The sequence below is a fragment of the Nicotiana tabacum genome, chromosome 11, assembly GCF_000715075.1.
Source record: "Nicotiana tabacum cultivar K326 chromosome 11, ASM71507v2, whole genome shotgun sequence".
NCBI classification, from domain to species: domain Eukaryota; kingdom Viridiplantae; phylum Streptophyta; class Magnoliopsida; order Solanales; family Solanaceae; genus Nicotiana; species Nicotiana tabacum.
In genome coordinates, this window is record NC_134090.1 from 157,475,196 (window position 1) to 157,491,780 (window position 16,585).

The following is a 16,585-nucleotide window of genomic DNA, read 5'->3' on the forward strand; positions in this document are numbered from 1 at the left end:
TGCCATCTTTTATATATACGTAGCCTCCAAGAATGCTACAGGAGAATTATTAATTCTCCTCCACAAATATTAATTCTCCTCCACAAATTTAGCCTTTGGCTCTAAGTCTCTCTGCCAACCTATCTACAGGCACATGCCTATTTCACTTGTTCTTTATTTGTTTTAACAATGGGTTGAACCCCACAATATAGTGGCTTGCTGAAGTCGATATGAAAGATTGATCTAATGAGTACAAAGGTATTCAAGCAACAGAGAAAATAGTAGAAGAAATCAATTTAGTAAGACTGTAAGAGCGCAAATAAATAATTAAGCATATTGTAGCTTATGCCTTAGAGTGCTTACATACCTGTCTCAAGGCTATTCTGGTAAGACCTTGACCATGATCGTTATTCTCAGCCTGCCTCGGTTCACTGCACCACAAGAGAGGTCAGTGATTCCTCTTTTTTTTCTTTCGATTCGACAGTTTCGAAGTTGCTTATGAATCTATATGTACGAAAGTAGCTTTAGTTCCTCTCGCCTTGTTGTTTTTGATTCAATATGTTTTTTGGTGATCTCATGTTAAGTGTCATTTTGTATGTTTAGGTGTCATGATTTAGGATTTCACCTTTTACTTGTATGTGCAAATCATATCCATATAAAGTTATTGCCGCTCCACTTATAAAGAAAATGTTACTCTATTGTCTAACTTGTGTAAAGAAGGATGTCATTGTAAGCTTTATGTTTGGAAAGAAAATTACATGAAGACAAGATTTTAAGTCTTATATCTCAACACCATGTCATAGGAATAAGTTGCAGTGAAGAATTATATGAATGTCAACCTGTTATTGGTTTCTTTACTCTTGATTTGGCAGCTTTTGTTTAAAAGGAAGAAATGTTTGAATCTCTGTTAAACTCAAAATTTCTCTAAGTCATTTTATAAAACAACGACTTATGTTAAGATCAAATTATTTGTGTCATTTTCTTGTTATGTATGAGCGTACATAGTTTTTAAGTAACTGGTTATCACGACCCGGATTTTTCATCGTCGGGATCGTGATTGTAATGACCCGGTCGGTCGTTTTATGTGTTATTGCTTTGTTTCCCCCATTTCTGCTTCTTGTTTCTTTGTCTATCCGTATTATGTGTTATCGGGTTGATTGGCTCGGGTTCGGAGAGGTTTTGGTAAGGTTTGAAACACTTAGTCTCTTTTGAGTAAGCTTAAGTTGGAAAAGTCAACTGGATGTTGACTTATGTAAAAAAGGCCCGGAATTGTTCGGATAGCTTCGGGATGTGATTTGGAAATTAGGAGCGTGATCGGAATGTGTTTTGGAGGTCTGGAGTAGATTTAGGCTTGAATTGGCGAAATTGGAATTTTGGCGTTTTCCGGTTGATAGGCGAGATTTTGATATAGGGTCGGAATGGAATTTCGGAAGTTCGAGTAGGTCCGTTGTGTCATTTGTGATGTGTGTCCAAAATTTCAGGTCATTTGGACAAGGTTTGATAGGCTTTTTTGATCGAAAGCGGAATTTGGAAGTTTTTGGAATTCTTAGGCTTGAATCCAATGTGATTTTGGTGTTTTGATGTTGTTTTGAGCGTTTCGAAGGTTGGAACAAGTTTGAATGAGGTTATGGGATATGTTAGCATGTTTGGTTGAGGTCCCGAGGGCCTCGAGTGAGTTTCGAGTGGTTAAACGGACCAAACACATAGTTGAGAAGTTACAGATTTTGCTTCAGATCTGTTGCAGGTATTCCTTCATCGCGATCGCGTGAGGGGGCTCACGATCGCATAGAGGATTTGTGGGGGGCCATCCAGGTTATTCTTCGCGTTCGCGTAGATAGGGCTGCGATCGCGTGAGTGTAGGTTTCTGTGTATCGCGATCGCGTGGGCTCATTCACGATCGTGTAGGTGTAAGACCCTGAGTATCGCGTTCGCGTGGGTATATACGCGATCGCGTAGAGTGAAATTTTGGGCCAACAGAGTTTGTGCTTCGCGATCGCGATAGATTTCCCGCGATCGCGATTAAGTTAATTAAAGAGCTGGGCAGAATGTTCAAAAAGGTCATTTTCGCGATTTTTGGCCTAAGTTCACCATTTTGACTCGGTTTCGGAGCTTCTTGAGAGAGATTGAAGAGGGAACCAAAGAGAACTTCTTGGAGGTAAGAATTATGGACTTAATACACGATTCTATTGTGATTTCTACCTAATTAAACATGAAATTTGGAGGATTTGAAGCCTAAATTGGAGAGTTAGGGCTTGGAAACTTGAGACCTTAACCTAGGGATTTGAGAGGCCAATTGTGGTCAGATTTTGGTATTATTGGTATGTATGAACTCGTGAGGGGAGACGTGGGCCCGGGGGTCGGGTTGGACCAATTTCGGGATTTTTGGTATAATTTGATTATTTTCGCATGGACTTCGTTCCCTTAGCACATTCTAATGTTATGATTCTGATTTTGGGTAGATTCGGCATGAGTTTAGGCCTAGGTGAGAGGCAAAGGAGTCACGGAGTAGTGTTTCATCCGTTTTGAGGTAACTAACCATTGTAAATCTGGAACTCAGGGTACAAACCTTGGTGTTTCACGTTGTTTTGATAAATGAGGTGACACACATGCTAGGTGACGAGCATGTGGGCGTGCACCGGTAGAGATTGTGACTTGATCCATCCCGTAGCGACTATTAAGCTGCGAATTTGACTTGAAATCTTATGATATCACATGTTTTAGAGATTGATACTATATTATGGGTTGTATGCCAGTTTAGGGCCTTGTGCCGACCTGTTGAGACCCTCAGGGGTATTTTTACTATTTTCCTCACTCTATTTGTTTGAAAGCATATCCTCAGTCATGTTTTACCTATTTATTATTTAAACCTAGCTTTTATCACTCTACTTCTTAAAATGTGAGAACTGTTTGGGCTGAGTTCCCTGATTTCCACTGTTATGCCGAGTGGCTGTGAGGTTAATGACTGAGAGAGGTTGAGTGTGTGTGTGTGTGTGTGTGTATATATATATATATATATATATATATATATATATATATATATATATATATATATATATATATATATATATATTATGGATCGGGCTGCACGCCGCACGATACTTATATGGATCGGGCTGTACGCCGTAGTGATATATATATATATTGCATTGGGTTGTGCGCCGCAGCGATATGATGATTGGGCTGTAAGAGCCCCTCCGGAGTCTGTACACCCCTAGTGAGCGTAGTCGACTATAAACTATGGATCAGGCTGCACGTCGTAGTGGTTGTTATGATTATTACTATTATGAGATATTATTGAGCCTGAGTGCTGAGTGTGAGTACTGTGTGACGAGAGTTGAGTCACGAATGACTGAGAGACTTGCCCGAGAGGCTATATTTATGAGTGATACCTTGCCCGATGGGCACATTTATGATATTTTTGCTGATTTCACTTTTCTTTTATAATGACCCTCTATTGAAAACTGCTAAGTAAATGATTTCAAAGTATTTCAATTAAAACTGAAGCTTTATGAAGAAACTGGCTTTTAAACTGTTGAGTTTGACTTGATATTCTATTATTTACTCTTTTATATGATTTTTAACTGCTCGTCACTACTCTCAGACCTTATTTACTTTAGTTACTTACTGAGTTGGCGTACTCAAGTTACTCCCTGCACCTTGTGTGCAGATCCAGGTGCCCGAGCGGCAGAATGAGGGTCTCCAGCATTTTCCAAAGCTTATCGGAGACTGCAAGGTAGCTGCACGGCATCCACAGCCCCGCTTTCCTCCTTCCTATCCTTGTTTTCTACAATTTTAGGGCTTATTATGTATTAGTTAGTCAGAATGGTTATATTTAGAGGCTCTAGACTTGAGACACCAGATGTTTGGGTTGTGTTGGTCTATTTTCTGTAATGTTTTCCGCACATTTAAGTGATTTATGTTTTCCTTATGAAAATTGAGACTTAATTAAATGTTAGAAAATTATTTTTATTAAAAGAAATTGACTGTGGTTACTTGTTGGGTTGGCTTGCCTAGTAATACGATAAGCGCCATCATGACCGGGGTATTTGGGGTCGTGACAAGTTGGTATCAGAGTCTAGGTTACATAAGTCTCGCGAGTCATGAGCCGGTTTAGTAGAGTCTCGCGGATCGGTACGGAGACGTCTGTATTTATCCTCGGGAGGCTGCAGAACCTTTAGGAAAAACTTCTCATCCTTGAATTCCCGTCGTGCGAATCTGTTGACTCTAGTACTAAATTTCTGTTGTTCTATTCTCTCAAAGATGGTGCTACCGGTCAGTATGGACGACCACTAGTACCACCAGCTGGGGCCACTACAGGCCAAGGACGCGGTTGAGGCTATGGTAGGGGCAGGGGTGTAGCCCGCACTATAGCTAGGGCAGCACCTGTAGATCCACCAAACGCCCCAGTTCAGGATCAGGTCTCAGTTGCGGACACTCCAGCGGCTCAGGCACCGGCTGTGCCTATTGTGATTCTAGGCCTTCAAGAAGCTCTAGCTCAGATTCTATTAGTGTGCACTGGTTTGGCTTAGGCGGTATCAGTTACTATAGCCGCATCTATTCTCAGGCCGGGGGAGGCACTCAGACTCCTGTTGCTCGCACACCTGAGCAGGTTGTGCATGGACTTCAGACATCGGGGGCACCTCCAGCCCAGCCGGTTGCACCAGCTTAGGAGTATGTGGTACCAGTTATGCCTGATGATGAGCAGTGTCGATTGGAGAGATTTGGTAGACTTCAGCCTCCGACTTTCAATGGTGCTGAGGGCGAGGATGCCCAGGGTTTCTTGGACAAGTGTTAGAGGATTCTTCGCACAACGGGTATTCTAGAGACCAATGGTGTAACATTTACTACTTTTTAGTTTTCTGGAGCTGCCTTTACTTGGTGGGAGTCATATGAAAGGCGTAGGCCTATTGGTTCAGCGCCCCTTACCTAGCAGCAGTTCTCCGTTCTCTTTCTGGAGAAGTATGTGCCACAGTCTCGCAGAGAGGAGCTGCGTATGCAGTTCGAGCAGTTGCGTCAGGGAGATATAACTATGACACAGTATGAGATGCGGTTCTATGAGTTAGCTTGTCATGCAGTCTTGTTGGTTCCCACAGATCAAGAGAGGATCAGGAGGTTCGTTGATGGCCTCACATATCAGCTTCGGATTCTCATGACTAGGGAGAGGGTGTCAGGTGCTACTTTTGAGGAGGTTTTTGACATCGCCCGTGAGAATGAGTCAGTTCGTCGCCAGGAGCGAGAGGAGAGGGAGGCCAAGAGGCCTCAGGGATCTGGTAGCTTTAGTAGTGCTCCATCGAGGTGTTAGTTGCAGCACGGAAGAGGCCGTTCATTCAGACATGCTCAGTCAGCTCGCCCAGGTTATCGTGGGGCATCATCGGGTCATGGTTCTCATAGTTCTCATCAGGGCCATTCATCACTCAATGCCCTTCCAGCCCAGAGTTCGTCCCGTGCTCCATCAGTTCAGGGTTCTTCCATGCCAGGTCCTTCTAATGGTCATTTCGATGCTAGGGGTTCCCTTCAGTCTCCGTCTCCAGCACCAGGGAGTTGTTACGAGTATGCAGAGTTTGGGCATATGAGGAGGCAGTGTCCTCGTCTCCTTGAGGGTCCGTCTTAGTAGAGGGGTCAGCCCTCGACTTCAGCTCCAGTTACTTCACCACTCGCTCAGGTAGCTAGGGGTGGAGGTCAGTCAGTTAGGGGTCGCCCCAGAGGGGGAGGTTGATTAGGTGGTGGTTAGGCCCATTTCTATGCACTTCCAGCCAGGCCAGATGCTATTGCTTCAGATGCTGTGATTACAGGTATTGTCTCAGTCTACCATAGAGATGCCTCTGTATTATTTGATCCTGGTTCCACTTTTTCATGTGTGTCATCATACTTTGCTCGTTATTTGGATACGCCCCGTGAGTCTCTTGTTTTATTCGTTCGTATATCTACTCTGGTGGGCGATACTATTGTTGTGGACTGTGTGTACCAGTCGTGTGTGGTGACTATTGGGGGTCTAGAGACCCGAATGGATCTATTATTGCTCTGTATGGTGGACTTTGATGTGATATTGGGCATGAATTGGCTATCTCCGTATCGTGCTATTTTGGACTGTCATGCTAAGATAGTGACGTTGGCTATGCGGGTGTGCCACGGATTGAGTGGCGATGTTCGACTGATTTCGTCCCTAGTAGGGTGATTTCGTTCTTGAAGGCCCAACGTTGGTTGGGAAGGGCTGTCTTTCATACTTAACCTTTGTGAGGGATGTCGGTGTAGAGACTCTTAGCATTAATTCTGTTCCTGTTGTGAGGGATTTTCCCGATGTGTTTCCTACAGACCTGCTGAGCATGCCACCGGATAGGGATATTGATTTTGGTATTGATCTGGTGCCGGGCACTCAGCCCATTTCTATTCCACCGTATCGTATGGCGCCAGCAAAGTTGAAAAAGTTGAAGGAGCAGCTTTAGGAACTCCTTGATAAGGGGTTCATTCGGCCTAGTGTGTCGCCTTGGGGTGCGCCTGTTCTATTTGTGAAGAAGAAGGATGGCACGATAAAGATGTGCATTGATTACAGGCAATTGAACAAAGTAACAATTAAGAACAAGTATCCTTTTCCTCGTATTGATGATTTGTTTGACCAGCTTTAGGGAGCGAGAGTGTTCTCCAAGATTGATCTTCGTTCATGTTATCACCAGTTGAAGATCGACGACTCGGATATTCTTATGACAGCCTTCAGGACCAAATACGGTCATTACGAGTTCCTTGTTATGTCTTTTGGTCTGACCAATGCCTCGAAAACATTCATGTATTTGATAAACAGTGTGTTTCGGCCTTATCTTGACTCGTTCGTGATTGTTTTCATTGATGATATTCTGGTATACTCGCGTAGTCAAGAGGAGCATGCGAAGCATTTGAGAGTTGTGTTGTAGAGGTTGAGGGAGGAGAAGCTTTATGCAAATTTCTCCAAATGTGAGTTTTGGCTCAGTTCAGTGGCTTTCTTGGGGCACATAGTGTCCAGTGAGGGTATTACGTTGATCCGAAGAAGATAGAGGCGATTTAGAGTTGGCCCAGACCATCTATAGCCACAGAGATTCGCAGCTTTCTTGGTTTGGTGGGTTACTACTGTCGTTTTGTTCAGGGATTTTCATCTATTGCATAGCCCTTGACCAAATTGACTCAGAAGGGCGCTATATTCAGGTGGTCGAATGAGTGTGAGGCAAGCTTCAGAAGCTCAAGACCGCCTTGACCATAGATCCGGTATTGGTTTTGCCATCATCTTCAGGTTCATATATAGTGTATTGTGATGCTTAGAGAGTTGGTATTAGGTGTGTGTTAATGCAGGAGGGTAGAATGATTGCTTATGCTTCTCGTTAGTTAAATCCCCATGAGAAGAACTACCTCGTTCATGATCTAGAGTTGGCTGCCATTGTTCACGCATTGAAGATCTGGAGGCATTATTTGTATGGTGTGTCTTGTGAGGTGTTTATTGATCATCGTAGCCTCCAACACTTGTTTAAATAGAATGATCTCAATTTGAGGCAGCGGATATGGTTGGAGCCGCTAAAGGATTATGATATTACTATCTTGTACCATCCGGGGAAGGCCATTGTAGTGGTCGATGCTTTGAGCCAAAAGGCGATGAGTATGGGTAGTTTGGCATATATTCCAGTTAGGGAGAGACCTCTTGCAGTTGATGTTCATGCCTTGGCCAATCGGTTTGTGAGGTTAGATATTTCGGAGCCCAGTCAGGTATTGGCTTGTGTGATTTCTCGGTCTTCCTTATTTTATCACATCAGAGAGCGCTAGTATGATGATCCTCATTTGCTTATCCTTAAGGACAGAGTTCAGCACGATGATGCCAAAGATGTGACTATTGGTGACCACGGGGTACTGAGGATGCAGGGCCGGATATATGTGCCTAATGTGGATGGGCTTCGGGAGTTGATTTTGGAGACGACCAATAGCTCGCGGTATTCCATTCATCTGGGTGCCGCGAAGATGTATCAGGATCTGAGATAGCATTATTGGTGAAGGATAATGAAGAAGGACATTGTGGGATTTGTAGCTCGGTGTCTCAATTGTCAGCAAGTGAAATATGAGCATCAGAGACCAGGTGGCTTACATCAACAGATGGATATTCTAGAGTGGAAGTGGGAGCGGATCACTATGGATTTGTAGTTGGACTCCCCGGACTTTGAAGAAGTTCAATGCTATTTGGGTGATTGTGGATCGGCTGACCAAGTTCGCTCACTTCATTCCTGTGTGTACTACCTATTCTTCAGAGCGGTTGGTAGGGATCTATATTCGATATATTGTTCATTTGCATGGTGTCCCTGTTTCCATCATTTCAGATAGAGGTACTCACTTTACTTCGTAGTTTTGGAGGGTCGTGCAGAGAGAGTTGGGTACTCAGGTTGAGTTGAGCACAACCTTTCACGCTCAGACGGACGGGTAGTCCGAGCGCACTATTTATATATTGGAGGACATGTTGCGTGCTTGTGTCATTGATTTTAGAGGGTCATGGTATCAGTTTATACCACTTACAGAGTTTGCTTATAACAACAGTTATCAGTCGATTATTCAGATAGCTCCATATGAGGCTTTATACGAGAGGCAGTGTAGATCTCCGATCGGTTGGTTTGAGCTGGGTGAGGCTAGGCTATTTGGTACAAACTTGGTGTAGGATGCTTTAGACAAGGTGAAAGTGATCCAAGAGACGCTTCGTACAGTGCAGCCGAGACAAAAGAGTTATGCTGATAAGAAGGTTCGGGATGTGACCTACATGGTTGGTGAGAAGGTTCTATTGAAGGTTTCACCCATGAAGGGTGTTATGAGATTTGGGAAGAAGGGTAAATTGAGTCATCGGTTCATTGGGCCTTTTGAGGTGCTTCGGAGGATTGGGGAGGTAGCTTATGAGCTTGCTTTGCCACCCAGCCTGTCGAGTGTGCATCCGGTGTTTCATGTTTCTATGCTTCGGAAGTATATTGGCGGCCCGTCTCATGTTTTGGATTTCAGAACAGTTCAGTTAGATGATGATTTGACTTATGATGTGGAGCCAGTGGCTATTTTAGAGCGTCAGGTTCGAAAGTTGAGATCAAAGGATATAGCTTCAATGAAAGTGCAGTGGAGAGGTTGGCCCGTAGAGGAGGCTACCTGGGAGACCGAGCGGGAGATGCGGAGCAGATATTCTCACCTATTTGAGGCTTTAGGTATGTTTCTTGACTCGTTCGAGGACGAACATTTGTTTAAGAAGGGGAGGATGTAACGACCCAGCTGGTCGTTTCATGTGTTACCGCTTTGTTTCCCCCATTTCTGCTTCTTATTGCTTTTTCTATCTGTATTATGTGTTATCGGGTTGGTTGGTTCGGGTTCGGGGAGGTTTTGGTAAGGTTTGAGACACTTAGTCTCTTTTGAGTAAGCTTAAGTTGGAAAAGTCAACTGGATGTTGACTTATGTGAAAAAGGGTTCGGATGTGAATTCTGATGGTTCGGATAGCTTCGGCAGGTGATTTAGGACTTAGGAGCTTGATCAGAATGTATCTTGGAGGTCCAGAGTAGATTTAGGCTTGAATAGGCGAAATTGAAATTTTGGCATTTTTCGGCTGATAGGCGAGATTTTGATATAGGGGTCAGAATGGAATTTCGAAAGTTGGAGTAGGTCCTTTGTGTCATTTGTGACGTGTGTGCAAAATTTTAGGTCATTCGGACGAGGTTTGATAGACTTTTTGATCGAAAGCAGAATTTGGAAGTTTTTGGAATTCTTAGGCTTGAATCCGATGTGATTTTGGTGTTTCAATGTAGCGTTCCGAAGGTTGGAACAAGTTTGCATGAGGTTATGGGACATGTTGGCATGTTTGGTTGAGGTCTCGAGGGCTTCGGGTGAGTTTCGAGTGGTTAAACGGACCAAACACATACTTGAGAAGTTGGAGATTTTGCTTCAGATCTGTTCAGGTTTTCCTTCATCGCGATCGCATGAGGGGGGTTGCGATCGCGTAGAGGATTTGTAGGGGCCATCTAGGTTATTCTTCGTGTTCGCGTAGATAGGGATGCAATCGCGTGAGTGTAGGTTTCTATGTATTGCGATCACGTGGGCTCATTCGCGATCGCGTAGGTTTCTATATATATCTATTATGGATCGGGCTGTATGCTGCAATAATATTTTATGTATATATATTGGATCGGGTTGTGAGCCGAAGCGATATGACGTTTGGGCTGTAGGAACCTCTCAGGAGTCTGTACACCCCCAGTGAGCGTAGTCGACTATAAACTATGGATCGAGCTACACGCCGCAGCGGTTATTATGATTATTACTATTATGAGATATTATTGAGCCTGAGTGCTGAGTGTGAGTACTGTGTGACGAGAGCTGTCACAAGTGACTGAAAGACTTGCCCGAGAGGCTATATATATGAGTGATACCTTGCCCGAGGGCCCATTTATGATATTTTTGTTAATTTCACTCTTCTTTTATAATGAGCCTCTATTGAAAACTGCTAAGTAAATTATTTCAAAGTATTTCAATTGAAACTGAAGCTTTATGAAGAACTGGCTTTTAAACTGTTGAGTTTGACTTGATATTCTATTATTTACTTTTTTATATGATTTTTAACTGCTCGTCACTACTCTCAGACCTTATTTACTTTAGTTACTTACTGAGTTGGCGTACTCACGTTACTCCCTGCACTTTGTGTGCAGATCCAGGTGCTCGAGCGGCAGAGTGAGGGTCCCCAGCATTTTCTAGAGCTTATCGGAGACGGCAAGGTAGTTGCACGACGTCCTCAGCCCTGCTTTCCTTCTTCCTATCCTTGTTTTTACAATTTTAGGGCTTATTATGTATTAGTCAGTTGGACTGTTTGTATTCAGAGGCTCTAGACTTGCGACACCAGATGTTTGGGCAATGTTGGTCTATTTTCTGTAATGTTTTCCGCACATTTTAGTGATTTATGTATTCCTTATGAAAATTGAGACTTAATTAGTTTTAGAAATTGGTTTTATAAAAAGAAATTTGTTGTGGTTACTTGTTGGGTTGGCTTGCCTAGTATTTGCCATCACGACCGGGGTATTTGGGGTCGTGACAGTGATGGCGCCTAACCAAATTATTATTAGGCAAGCCAACATATAAAAAATCTAAATACGCTACTTCTTTAGGAAATTCACTAAATGACAATAATTTAAAACGTAATAATTTAATAAAATACGGAAGTTATAATTACTCAAATATCTCAACGCCACTACCCAAAATATGGTGTCACAATCCACAAACTTCTAAGAATTACTACAAATACTAGTTTAAAGAAAATACATCTGTTCTCGAAATGAAAGAAAACAGGGAAACTAAGACAAATGGAAGGGGACTCCAGGGTCTGCGAACACCGGCAGATCTACTTTGGGTCTTCTGATGGACTGAAGGCAGCAACCCAACTCAAATCAATGCGGTCCAGTACCGAAATCTGCACAGAAAGTGCAGAGTGCAGTATCAGTACAACAGACCCCATGTACTGGTAAGTGTCGAGCCTAACCTCGGTGAAGTAGTGACGAGGCTACGACATAACGATAACATGAACCTGTGCAATTAAATCATATACGAGAAGATAACAACAAATAGAAATTTACCAGATATTAACGGGAAGGGAAAAACATGCTGAGGGGAAATATCAAATCCTGAAAATAGTACAATAAGAAACACAGTAAATATCATGCTTTGCACCCACAGAAGTAATAACATAGCAAAAAATATGCACGACATCACCCTTCGTGCTTTTACTCTTGTCCTTACCATAAGAAACAATAGAAATGGCACAGCATCGCCCTCCGTGCATTAACACTCACAGAATATGGCATGTCATCACTCTTCGTGCATTAACACTCATTGAATATGGCACGTCATCACCCTTCGTGCATTATCACTCACTCACAAAACATTGCACGGCATCGCCCTTCGTGCTTCACTCTTCCTCACCCAAACAACAGAACAATAACAACCGGAAAGGGAAATCATCAATAACCAACCTCGTTTTAATGTTAAATTTCACAATATAAATCTCAACTTGAGTCAACACTCAACCAATCTCAAAGTTCAGGAAAAATATGATAAGATTTGTTTAACATGAAGAATAACCAATTTAAGGATGAACAGTACAAATAAAGAATACAACGGTCACAAGTATAGGACTCACTCGCATGCTATGACCCGATGAAAACTTATAGGTACTCGTCACCTCACCTATACGTCGTACTCAACAACCAAACACATAGTAAATAAGGCAACAACACCTAATCCCTCAAGCTAAGGTTAGCCACAACACTTACCTCGATTCCACGACCAAAATCAAGCCTCAATCACTGCTTTTCCTCTATATTCCACCTTCGAACCACTCGTATCTAGTCATAGTTAATTTAATAACATCAATTATTGCTAAAGAAATCAATTCTAATACACAATTACAGGTTTCCTAACATTTTCCCCAAAAAATCAAAAATCGACTGTTGATACCCAATTTTTTCCTATATATTTTCATATGTAAAATACCTTTTAAAATAACATATATATGCATATATAAGCATATCCCAAGGTCCTATTATTTTTCTCACTTTTTTAAAGATTTTAAAATCAATTTTATTGCCCTATTTTATCAAGAAAAACCAATAAGTGTTCCAAAATTGGCAGTTTGGTAAATAATTTATTGGATTCTATTGTTTATACCAAAATATAGCTAAGGTAAGTTTTGCACATTTTTACAAATTTATTTAGTATTTTAAAGCTAAATTGCATATAATTGCAATATTAGCATATTTTAGATTTAATTGCGTTTATAATTACAAAATTGATTCCAGTATTTTTAATTTAATATTTACATATTATTAATTAATGTAGTACCTTTAATTTGTTTCCAGAAATTAGTTTACTATTTTTATAAAATAAATAAGGGAAAGGTGGCTATTTAAATACTAGCCCTGCTTATTTCAATTTTAGCCTAAATTCTGCCCCAATTAAACCCAATTGAACCCCATCCCAATTCCTAAAATTACCCCCCTAACCAAATTAAATCCAATCCGACCCAGACCCCTCTCATCCTAGCCGTTGATATCTGAGATCAACGGCCCCTATTCACTCTTACCTTTTTTAACCCAAACGACCACCCTAACCTTCTCATTTATCACCTACCAGCCGCCTCTAAATCCTCCACTCTCTCAAACACTCTTGAACCTTCTCAAACCCTAGCCGCCTCATACCATCTCCGCCTTGAAAGTCACCGGAATCTATAACTTCCAAGGCTGTGAGAGGCCTACATCGGCCTCCTATGACTCCCACGTGCCTGATTTATGAAGATTCAAGGCCTGACCTTGAAGGATTGTACCCAGACCTCTATCGATTCGAGGTTCCACGGTCATCTCCGGCCTTGCTCCGTCGTACTATGGTCGTTTGAGCCTTATTTTGACCTATCCAACTCAGATCAGTGAATTTTCAAAGCCTTTCTTACTTCTAGGGTTCTTCTGAAACCCTAACCCTTCGAGGTTTTCTCCGATTCTTTTAGATCTGTTGTGTATCTATGATGTCCCTAAGTTTTCAAACGATTTCTCTGGCTTTTCTTTCAAAATTACTTTCAAAACCATTTCTTTTCCGATCTAGGGTTTTCTGGAAAAATGCTTAAGTGTTTCTCTGACTTTCTTTCTTTTTTCTTTTGTGTGCATTTGCCTCTACTATGTTCTTATATTTTTTCTTCTACCACGTTCTTGTATGCTTCTTCTACTGTGTTTTCTATATCATGTTCTTGTATGCTTTTTCTACTGTGTTTTCTATACCCTATTCTTGTATGCATCTCATACTGTGTTTTCCTATACTATGTTCTCGTATGCTTTTCTGCTGTGTTCTGGTACTTTCTTCTACCATGTTCTGATATGTTTCTCCTACTATATTTTTCTACTGTGTTCTTAAGTGTCTTACTATATTCCTTCTACTAAGTTCTGTTTAAGTTTCTTCTAAAAACTTCTCAGCATGTTTCTGCTACTGATCTTATCAGTCTTTTCCATTACGTTTCGTGTTAGCTTCTTCTACTCCATTTTCTTTGAATTCTTCCACTATGCTCTGCATGTTACTTTTCTATCATATTTCTCACGAGTTTCAGTTGCTGAGAGGAACATGGTAGAGGTTTCAGTTCTTTCTGAGACCTCTGAACCTATTTTGAATCTCTGTAATGAGTTTCAAAACATTTGTTCTTCATATGATTCCAGCTCTTGCTAAACTCTTCTACACTGGATCTTTTACTGATTTTACAATGACACTAGAGTCTTTTTCATGCTTAACATGTTCGTATGCTCCTTATATATGATGTATTTACCTCTAAAATGGTTTTCAAATTTGCAATTAGTTCAAACTTCCTTCTGAATATGGCTTGATTGATTTCTTTCCATTGTTTGCTGATTTTCTCTGTGACTCGGCCTAAGTTAAAACCCTTCTTCATCTTTTCTGACTCGGTTCATTCATGCAAGATCCCTGACCTTTGATTTATTAGCTGTTAATTGATTTTCTTGCCTTGTTTGTGCAACCGCGTATTTCAGAAATTATGTCCTTAAATAACCTTTATGTATTTACCCTTAATTGCATGCTATGCACAAAGTGCTTATTCATTTTTCTTTCCTTAAATTGTTTTTACCCGTTTGAATCTGAATCCATTAATTAAGGAAAGTCTTGTGTAATTGATTGACAATCAGTTCCTTAACTGTTTTCTTACATTATTTCTTCATGATTTTCACACTATAAAAGGCACGACCCTTTTTCACAAAGACACACTTTTCACAATCCTTCTGAACTCTTACTTACACATAATAGTATTCTCTCTTCTTATCTGCACCGTAGCTTTTACAAGACTACTGCATTTTCTCTATTTGTTTCTTTGAAACTGGTATGTCCTAATTTAAGCTTCAACATCATAACAATGTGTTTTACATGTTTATTTACTGTTTCTGTAGGGTTCAATGTTTAAACTAGCATACTGACTTCTTTCTATCTGTTTCTGCTATGAATACTTGCTCCCTACCCCCTTTTGTGTTTTGAGTTATGGTTTAAAACATGGCAATATGTAAGTTATTGTCCATGGATTGAACTTGGTCCCTTAAGGGATCCTAACCTCTAAACAGTATGTTCTAACAGGCATATAGGTGTGCCAACACTTCCCATTGCTGGGTATGCCCATCAGCCTGTCTTTGCCTATTTACCACCTCCCCATTCCCTATACCCCTATGTGTATTAATGTGAGTTGTTTTCCCTTCCTCTTTCCCATTTTTAGAATTCTGCACTTGCACCCTCTCTTAGACCCTAAGTTCTGGCCCCCTCTTGTGAGCCTTGCCTTGGGACATTGAGTTCCCTCTAAACTTGGACACCTGAGGGCTGGCCCTTCCACATTGCACTATGTCTTCATCTATAATGTATTTGGGTGTAAGCACTGTCCGGAGTTCATATGAAACTCTTAGGGAACTCTGACACATCCAGATGGGAGAAAGGATTTGAAATAAGATCTCTTGGAGTTGGTTTACTTCATACTTCAGACAGGAAGTCTGAATCAGGCTCGCCTTGGTTGTACTTTTTTGATTGTATTTTTTTTCTTTACGTTACTCTTTCTGGGCTTTAATAACTTTGTAATAAGACTCTCGGGGATGGATAGTGAAAAGGGAGGGGTAACTATGTATGCAAAAGGGGTAAATAACCTACCTATAGGAGTTTATGAATTCCTGCATTCTCATATAAATACTATGTCTATACGAATCTTGCATTCTCATATAGATACTATGTCTCTAAGAATTTCTGCATTCTCATGTATAGATACCATGTCTATAGGAATCTTGCATTCCCATATAGATACCATGCCTATAGGTTATTTCTGAATTTCTACATATCATATAGAAATCCAGCCTATAGGAATTTCTGAATTTTCTGCGTATTATATAGATATCCTGCCTATAGGATTTCTGTCTTTTTTACCATGTTTACAAAAGTGTCCAAAATCGACAACACATAGAAAGCATTCCTATAGGAGCTTTAATCGAATATGAACCGCTTCACTTGCTTTTAAGTCTAAAACTAGTAACAGTGACACATGCTCTTTTGCTAAAACTCGCCTTTCTTTAATAACAAACGATTTTTTCTTAAATCAGTATGTATTCATGTTTACTTCATTATGTCTGGAATCGGTAGATATCATGCCTATAGAGTTTTCGTCTAACACTCTGGCAAGCCATAGGGTGAAAGTTTATAAATTGAATCAGATTTTTTATCTGCTACAACCAGCAGGCAGGCCTGATTCGGGCTTCTTATCTGAACTATGTAATAAATCAATCTGCCTCGATCCTTTTAAGTTATAATCAGACCCTAAATAGTACATGTAAGTCATGCTATATTATGTGCTTTTTTTTGGTTTAAAGGAGGTCTGTTTGTGCCCTTTTATTTGTTTATATGCTTCCTCAAACTTGCTATATGTGTTTTGTTTGTTGCCTTAGTATTTTACCTTTTGAAACCACAAATAAGCCCAATACCTCCTCCCTCTAAGATTAGTAGTCGCAAGTGCCTCCGGGGCTGATAGAGTTGGGGCGGGTAATAGCATGCAATAAGTAAACGAGACCATTTTGCGCTTTAA

The 16,585-nt window shown here is 41.0% G+C and overlaps 1 long non-coding RNA gene across 1 annotated transcript; it reads left to right on the top strand.

Annotated features, from left to right (window-relative positions):
* The first annotated feature begins 74 nt into the window (after positions 1 to 74).
* On the top strand, positions 75 to 10,939 carry LOC142166582 (uncharacterized). Its single transcript, XR_012696992.1, has 3 exons — positions 75 to 426; positions 3,647 to 5,771; positions 10,650 to 10,939. It is a non-coding gene; the product is annotated as an uncharacterized LOC142166582 (long non-coding RNA).
* Positions 10,940 to 16,585: the final 5,646 nt, after the last annotated feature.